Below are 7,452 nucleotides of genomic sequence, written 5' to 3'. Positions count from 1 at the left end.
GTGTGTGTGTGTGGGCACCTGTGCCCCAGGATGCACGATGGAGGTCAGGAGAACTCTGTGGAAGGTTCTCCTTTATGTGAGCTCCAGGGCTTGAACTCACCAGGCTTGCCAGCTGAGCCATCTCACTGCTCTAAAAATAACAATTTTTTTCCACAACTATTAACGCATCTGCCTTCTACCTGCCTTGCCGCTGTGTTGAGGGGAGTTAATGATTGCATGTGAGTTTTCTATTCCTGCTCTAAGAAAACATTTTTGCTGCAATATGTTTAAATGATATCAAGGGGTTTTTTTGTGTATGTGTGTGACTTTTGTGCCTTTTATTTGACCATAAGTATTTCAGAAAAGTGCCCAGCCCTCACCGTCTGTGGATATATATATATATTCCAACTAAGGTCGCACAGCTTGTTCATTAAACTTACTCCAAATGGATGGAAAAAGAGTGAGTATCGCTCTTGGTGAGTGGTCAGACTTGCGTCACCATTTCTGCTTGGTTCAGAGAAGTATTCAGGTTCTGTGTCGTCTTGGCCCAGAGCCTTCTTCCTTTGGCATCGTTTGAACATCTGAGATCTTTAATGGAAAGTTCTCTCATCTTCCCGCCTCCGGGATTTTGTCAAGCCTTTTCCCTGGAAGAGGAAATTGCAGTCCCGGTGCTTTCTCTGCTCTCTCGCTCTCTCAGGAGTTTTCTGGTGTCGCATTGCTGCTTTCCTGGGCCACTTTCGTCATTTCTGAGGTGATTTCTAACACATTGGAGTTTTTAGCAACCACCTGTAAGATTAGCATGGAGAATGCTCTCCTCTGCAATTCAGAAGCAGCCTGTGGGCATGAAATGATTCCCTGCTTCTAGGCTCGCTAGCAAGTGCCCCTGTGAAAGGGCACACACACATGCTCACACACACACACACACACACACACACACACACACACACACCAGTGCACAGCAATCTGTACCTGGTCCACGGTCCACTCTTGGCAACTTCCTGTCTCATAGGACAAGATCAACAAAGGTCAATGGTGTGGCCCAGGAAGGCTTGATACAGGAAGGTGGTGGCTGGCTCTGCCGAACCTGTCTTCTTTCTAAGAACAGCATTCAGACATCAAACAGGCTTCCAGAGGGTTCCTCAGCCCCCACAGCTCACTGCTGGCTCCTTTTGGCACCATGCTTGGTACACTTTGCCTTAAAGCAAAGCTCTTGGTCTGGAGCCCAGCACTCAGGAGACAGAGGCAGGTGGATCTCGGTGAGTTCCAGGCTAGCCTGCCTACAAAATGAGTCCCGGACAGACAGGGCTACACAGAGAAACCCTGTCTTGAAAAACAAAACAAACGAACTCTTGAGGCAGGTGGGCCGAGCAGCGGTGGCACACACCTTTAGTCCCAGCACTCAGGAGCCAGAAGCAGGTAGATTTCTCAGTTCAAAACCAGTCTGGTCTACAGCGTGAGTTCCAGGCCAGCCAGAGTTACACAGTGAGACCCTGTCGTTTCCCACTCCTCCCACCCCCAAAAAGCAGAAAGTTAGAAAAAAAATAAATCTAACCATTGACCTCTTGAGAAAATCAAAGCCACCCTGTGAATCTCTCTATACAGGGGCAGTAAGGATGGCTCCATAGTTAAGAATGCTTGCTGCTCAAGCATGAGGCCCAGAGTTCAAATCCCAGCACCCTTGGAGCAATCACCTGTAACCCCAGAATTGAAAGAGGAAAAGATGAGAGGACCTCAGGGGCTTGCTAGCTGCTAGCCTAGTCAATACAGACTACCTATTCAGGGAGAGATGCTGCCTCAAAGGAACAAGGGAGAGTGACAGAGGAGGATGCCCAAACCCTTTCTAACACACACACACCATCATCATCATTACCATCACCATCATCATCATTACCATCACCATCATCATCATCATCATCATCATCATCATCATCTCATAGTTAATGGGGAGGGAAACAGCACTTCTGGAATTTTTATTCATCCAGTGAGCAGTGACCACAGAGGGCTGACTCTAAAGCCTACCATGTGGTACTAAGGAAGACAGAAAAAGAAAACCAGAAACCGGGCTCGAGGGAGGGCTGTGACAGCAAGTTGGGGAGGCAGAAAGGAAAAAAGATTTAAAAAAAAAAAAAAAAAAGTGGGGCTGGAGGGATGGCTCAGTGGTTAAGAACACTTAATGCTCCTGCAAAGGACCCGAATTTTGGTTCTCGGCACCCACAAGGTAGTTCATGGCCATTGGAGTCAGGAAATGTAGCGTCCTTTGCCAATTTCCACGGACACAGGCAGGAAAAACACGCATCCACATAAAGTAAAGTAAAATAAATTTTACCAAAAACACCTTTGGCATATTTTACTGCCAGTCTCCTGTTCGGGACCTGCCACCTGCTCACGGTGGCCCTTGCAGCTGTCCCGTACTAGGAGGCCACTCATTTTGTAGAGCACATTTGATGGGTGTGTGGTTGTTTCTCCCTGGGTTAGGGCCACCATGCTCTGGCTGTACACTTTGACTCTGGATAGCAGCACAAGAGCCCTAGAAGGCAGGAATGGCGCTTTCTGGGCCACTCCGGTAGCCATGATCCTCCCTGAATTTGAACTCAGCTCACCTTGTAGAGCAGGAAAGAGAGAAAGAGAGAAAGTCCCATGACACCCAGGCCAGCAAAGAGCCAAGATTCTGTCTTTGACAGCCATTCTCATCTTCAGTTTCCCTGCAACCTAAGTAGATACTAGGACAAAAAGCAGCCAAAGCGTGAACCCCAGGAGCTTTCGACACTGCACACAGAATGGCTTCCTCATTGGGTGGTACCCTAAGTGGAGCAATTCTGGGAAAAAACAACAACAACAAAAAAAAAACATAGCTACGTCAGGAGTGGCCCGCAACATCCTTTAGCCTGATGCTGCTCATTTAAAAGGCCCCTTTAACTCCTCCCAGGCACAGTGTGTTGGCCCACACCTATAATCGGAGCACTTGGAAGGCACAGGTAGGAGGCTTGCCATGAGTTCAAGGCCAGCCTAGGTTATAGAGTGAGTTCTGAAAGAACCTAGGCTATAAAATAAAAACCTATCTAAAACCAGGTGTGAGGGCACATGCCTGTAATCCCAGCACTCTGGGAGGCAGAGGCAGGTGGATCTCGGTGAGACCAGCCTGATCAACAAAGGAAAAAAAAAAATACTGTCTAAGGATGAAAGATCCCCGGAGGGTATCTTCCGTCTGAGAGACCCCCTCCCAAGGAACAACGAGGCCATTCGGATGCAAACAGCAAGAGGCTTTTATTTTGATACACGGGTACCCAGGGCAGCAAGGTCATTCGGATGACTTTGCACTCCCCCTGGGTGAAAAGCTGGGGTTTTTTATAGGGTTTTAGAGCAGAAGCGTGGGTACAGAAGCGAGAAGCATGGTTACAGGGGGCTGATTGGTACGTTTACATGAGACCACGGTTTGCGTCAAAGTTTGGCAGGGACACCAAGATTTCAGGAACTGGGTGGTCGAAACAGTCATGATGACCCCTTGACGTGGCCCGCCATCTGTTGTTTTCCTTAGGACCCTTATCTTAACTGGAACAGTCTCACAGATATCCATGAGGGTGATTAACACAAACTGTTTTTAGCTCAACTGGGGCAGCCTGACCGCAGATATCCCAAGTGGGTGACACAGCTGGGTTTCTTAGTAATTTTTTAGTTTCCCATTAGCCTTCAGAGTTTTACAAAACAGTGGTGTCCCACAAAATGGCGTTAGCTATGTTTAACTTAGTGTGAGGCTGGGGTCTTTCAAGGAGAGAGAGAGAGAGAGAGAGAGAGAGAGAGAGAGAGAGAGAGAGATTGAGTATTTTGGGAAGGAGAAAGCAAAGCCAGTCATTTGCCTTCCTGAAGCCCACAGGAGCCATGGATCCCAAACATCCAGCCATAGGTCAGACAGAGAGAATCAAGGGTGCCTCATCACAGCCCTGGTGACACACCAAGTGTGGGGAAGTTCAGCCTGTGGGCAGATGGCTCCCTTTTACCAGCCTCACTCCCAGTCACATATTAATTGGCATAGCCTAATCTCAAGCTAGGACTGTTTGCTCTGCCCCAGAGGCCTGCTACTCTGTGGCCTCTGAAGAAGTCTTTCCATGCATGCCCAGGAGAGTCTCAGGTTTTTTTACATGTGTATCAGTGCTTGCCTGCATGGATGTCTGTGCAGCACATACATGCTTGGTGCCTGTGGAGGCCAGTGCAGGGTGTTAGAATTAGAATTACAGCTGGTTATGAGTGGACTCAAACCCAGACAGAGCTCTTAAAGGCTGAGCCATCCCTCCAGCTCCTCCCAGGGGATTCTAAATACACACACACACACACACACACACACACACACACACACACACAAGGTTTGGTTTTTTGAAACAAAGTCTCTCTTTTCTCTTTTTAATTAATTAATTTTGGTTTTTTGAAACAGGGTTTCTCTGTGTAGCCCTGGCTGTTCTGGAACACACACTGTAGACCAGGCCGGCCTTGAACTCAGAGATCTGCCTGCCTCTGCCTCCCACGGTGCTGGGATGACAGGCGTGTGTTATAATGCCTGGCGCATACTCAGCTTTTTAAAAAAAAATTATTGCATTTATTTACTGTGTGTGGAGACTCAGGTCATCAGCCTCAGCAGGAAGCACCTTTTCCTGGCCATCTTGCCGGGCCACGCACCCAGGGGAGTCTGAGGTTCTAAAGGACAAGCAGGACTGAGGCCCTTGGGTCTAGGACGGTCAAGGTCACCTCATCTTCAGTTCTTTCTCCCTGACTGCTCCACTCCCTTCCCTTTGGGCCTTTAGAACCATTGTAGGTGTTGTCGGTTGAACAGAATGTCCATCGACAACACTCTGCCTTTTGCAATTACACTGCCCGTCACCACCTCCTCCAGGACACTCTCTGCTCACGTTGGTATCATTGGCCTGTTGTCTTTTGTTAGTTCCTACGGTGGAGTGTCAGCTTCCACAGGGACTCTTGTTCATCACTGCACTTAGCAGGCACTCAATGAAGATTGATTGATTGAACGGATGACCCCAAAGCCCAGAGAGCTTAGAGCCGACAGATGTCACACAGCATGCAGGTAGAGAAGCTGCTGAATTGATTCTAGTCTGTGTCTTTTCTCCTCTGACTTGGGGTCTCAAGTGGTACCCAGATTCAGCAGCCTGGACAGCTTCAGATGGACTAACTGTATTCAGGAAGAACACCTAGATTTCTCTAGATGTAGCCTCAGGTCCTCAAGCTGAGCTACCATCCGGGAGAGTCTGGGACACTGTACGGTCCACCTGCCAGTCACATGTAGGAGGGAGGAGGCCCCAGAGAGAGCACGTGGGTTGCTGGGGCACCACCCTTTGGCTCTTCACGCTTCACCCAGGGCCAGACAGCTCTGCAAGCCTGGTGACCTGAATCCATAGAACCCGTGTGAAGGTGGAAGGAGAGAACCGACTCCACTGCCTGACTTCCTCGGGTGTGGTTTAATGTGTACACGTGGAGAGGGATGCTAATTCAGAACATGGCTGTCCTAGGTCTGTGTGATCCGGCCAGAATACAAACACGCCTTAAATCCAGGAGACAGAGACAAGCAGATCTGAGTTCAAGACCAGCCTGGCACATAGAGCAAGTTTCAGGAAAAGAAAAGCTTGGGCCTAGGCATGGGGACACATGCCTTTAATCCCAAACAAGAGGGTAAAGATTGTAGAAGGAAGCACCCATGTTTGAAAGTGATGCCTAACTGAGTGGCAGAAAAGGGGATGAATCAGAGAATGATTTGACAAAATAGGATATGCCCAACTCTCACAAGAAGAGAGAGGAAAGGGAGGGTACTTAAGGGGCAATGCAGAGAGAGGAGGCAGTTTTACCAGGACAGATATACAGAGACGGTTGAAAGGAGGAGAACAAACTAGACACAGGTGAAGATGGAATGAGTCAGGAGATTAAAGCAGATTGGAGTTAGTTTGAGGCCAAGCAGAGCAATTCAGGAGTCGAAAGAGAAGTCAGATTGAGTAAATCAGCCGGGAGAGGAGTTTAAGCCAGAACAGCTGAGCTGAACCAGCCAGCCCAGAGCTCAGGAGGAATAAGAAATGTTGAGCTTATTCAGCAGTAAGTCTCAGAGGCTGAAAACATTCTAGTCCTAGGTTAGGTTGTATGGAGACTAGAAGCTTCCAGGACCAGGCCTAGGTTAGGAGAAGGGGGCAGTAAGCCTCTGAGACAACACTGATACGGGTGAATAAAAGTTCCTTTTAGCTGGGCATGGAGGTGCACGCCTGGAATCCCAGCACTCTGGAGGCAAAGGCAGGAGAATCACTGTGAGGTCAAGGCCAGCCTGGTCTACAGAGTAAATCCAGGACAGCCAAGGCTACACAGAAAAACCCTGTCTCGAAAAATAAAACAAGTTTCTTTTGTACACATACACACACACTCACACACATGCACACACACACACAACACATGCTTATACACACACACTTACACACACATACATATGCACATACACATACACACATAATAATAAATAATTTAGAAGACATTCTGTTTATTAAAGCAACTTATTTCCTTTTTGGGTGAGTGTGTTGCTTGCGTGTTTGTGTGTGCACCATGTCCATGCTTGGCGCTCACAGAGGTCGGAAGAGAGTACTGTAACCCTGGAACTGGAGTTACAGGTGGTTTTAAACCACCATGTTGGTGCTGAGAAGCAAACCCAGGTTCTCTGCAAGAGCAACAAGTGCTCTTAACCTCTGCACCAGCTCTCCAACCTTAAATAATAGGAAGGAAGGAAAGAAGAAAGAAAGAAAGAAAGAAAGAAAGAAAGAAAGAAAGAAAGAAAGAAAGAAAGAAAGAAAGAAAGAGAGGGAGAAAGAAAGAAGAGCAAAGCAAAGCATTCACCAAGCTGTGTGCCTTTGCTGTTCCCTCTTCTCCTTGGCATAAAGGTAAATAATTGATTTCAAGCAGCCAGGAACCTGGGGAGCAGGGCTTCTGGCTTTCTGGTACTAGATTAATCAATGAACGCTTGGGTGTCCCTGGATCTGAGGCTGCCTGTGCTGTCTCCCCCCTGAGAGGACATTTTAATCCATGTGGCTGGTTTCCCCAGCAACCATCTTCAAGGCCATAAACAGCAGACCAGCTGCTTTGAGAGCAGAGAGACTGAGATTTAAAAAAGCCTCAGTGGCTGGGCTGGGATTGTGGCTCAGTGGGGAGAGTGCCGGTCTGATGCTCAGAGTCCTGGGCTCCATCCCTACCACCAAACAAACCACCAGGAAACTGAGTCTCAGAACAAGACATCCCCTTTCTCTGAGGGGTCCTCACTGCGGCATCCTCTGCTCACAGGACTGGGAAGGAAGCTGTTCTGTTTGGGGGATAGTCACTGAAAAGGGAAATCTGCCCCCCTTCCTTCTCTCTTCTTCCTCATCCTCTTTTGTTTGTTTGTAGGTTTTTGTTTTGTCCTGAGACAGTCTCATTATGTAGCCCAGGCTGGCCTAAAACTCACTA

Source organism: Psammomys obesus, unplaced genomic scaffold (genome assembly GCF_907164565.1).
Source record: "Psammomys obesus unplaced genomic scaffold, mPsaObe1.curated_primary_1811, whole genome shotgun sequence".
Taxonomy (NCBI): Eukaryota; Metazoa; Chordata; class Mammalia; order Rodentia; family Muridae; genus Psammomys; species Psammomys obesus.
The sequence above is the reverse complement of the archived record's forward strand: the minus strand, read 5'-3'. Positions refer to the sequence as shown.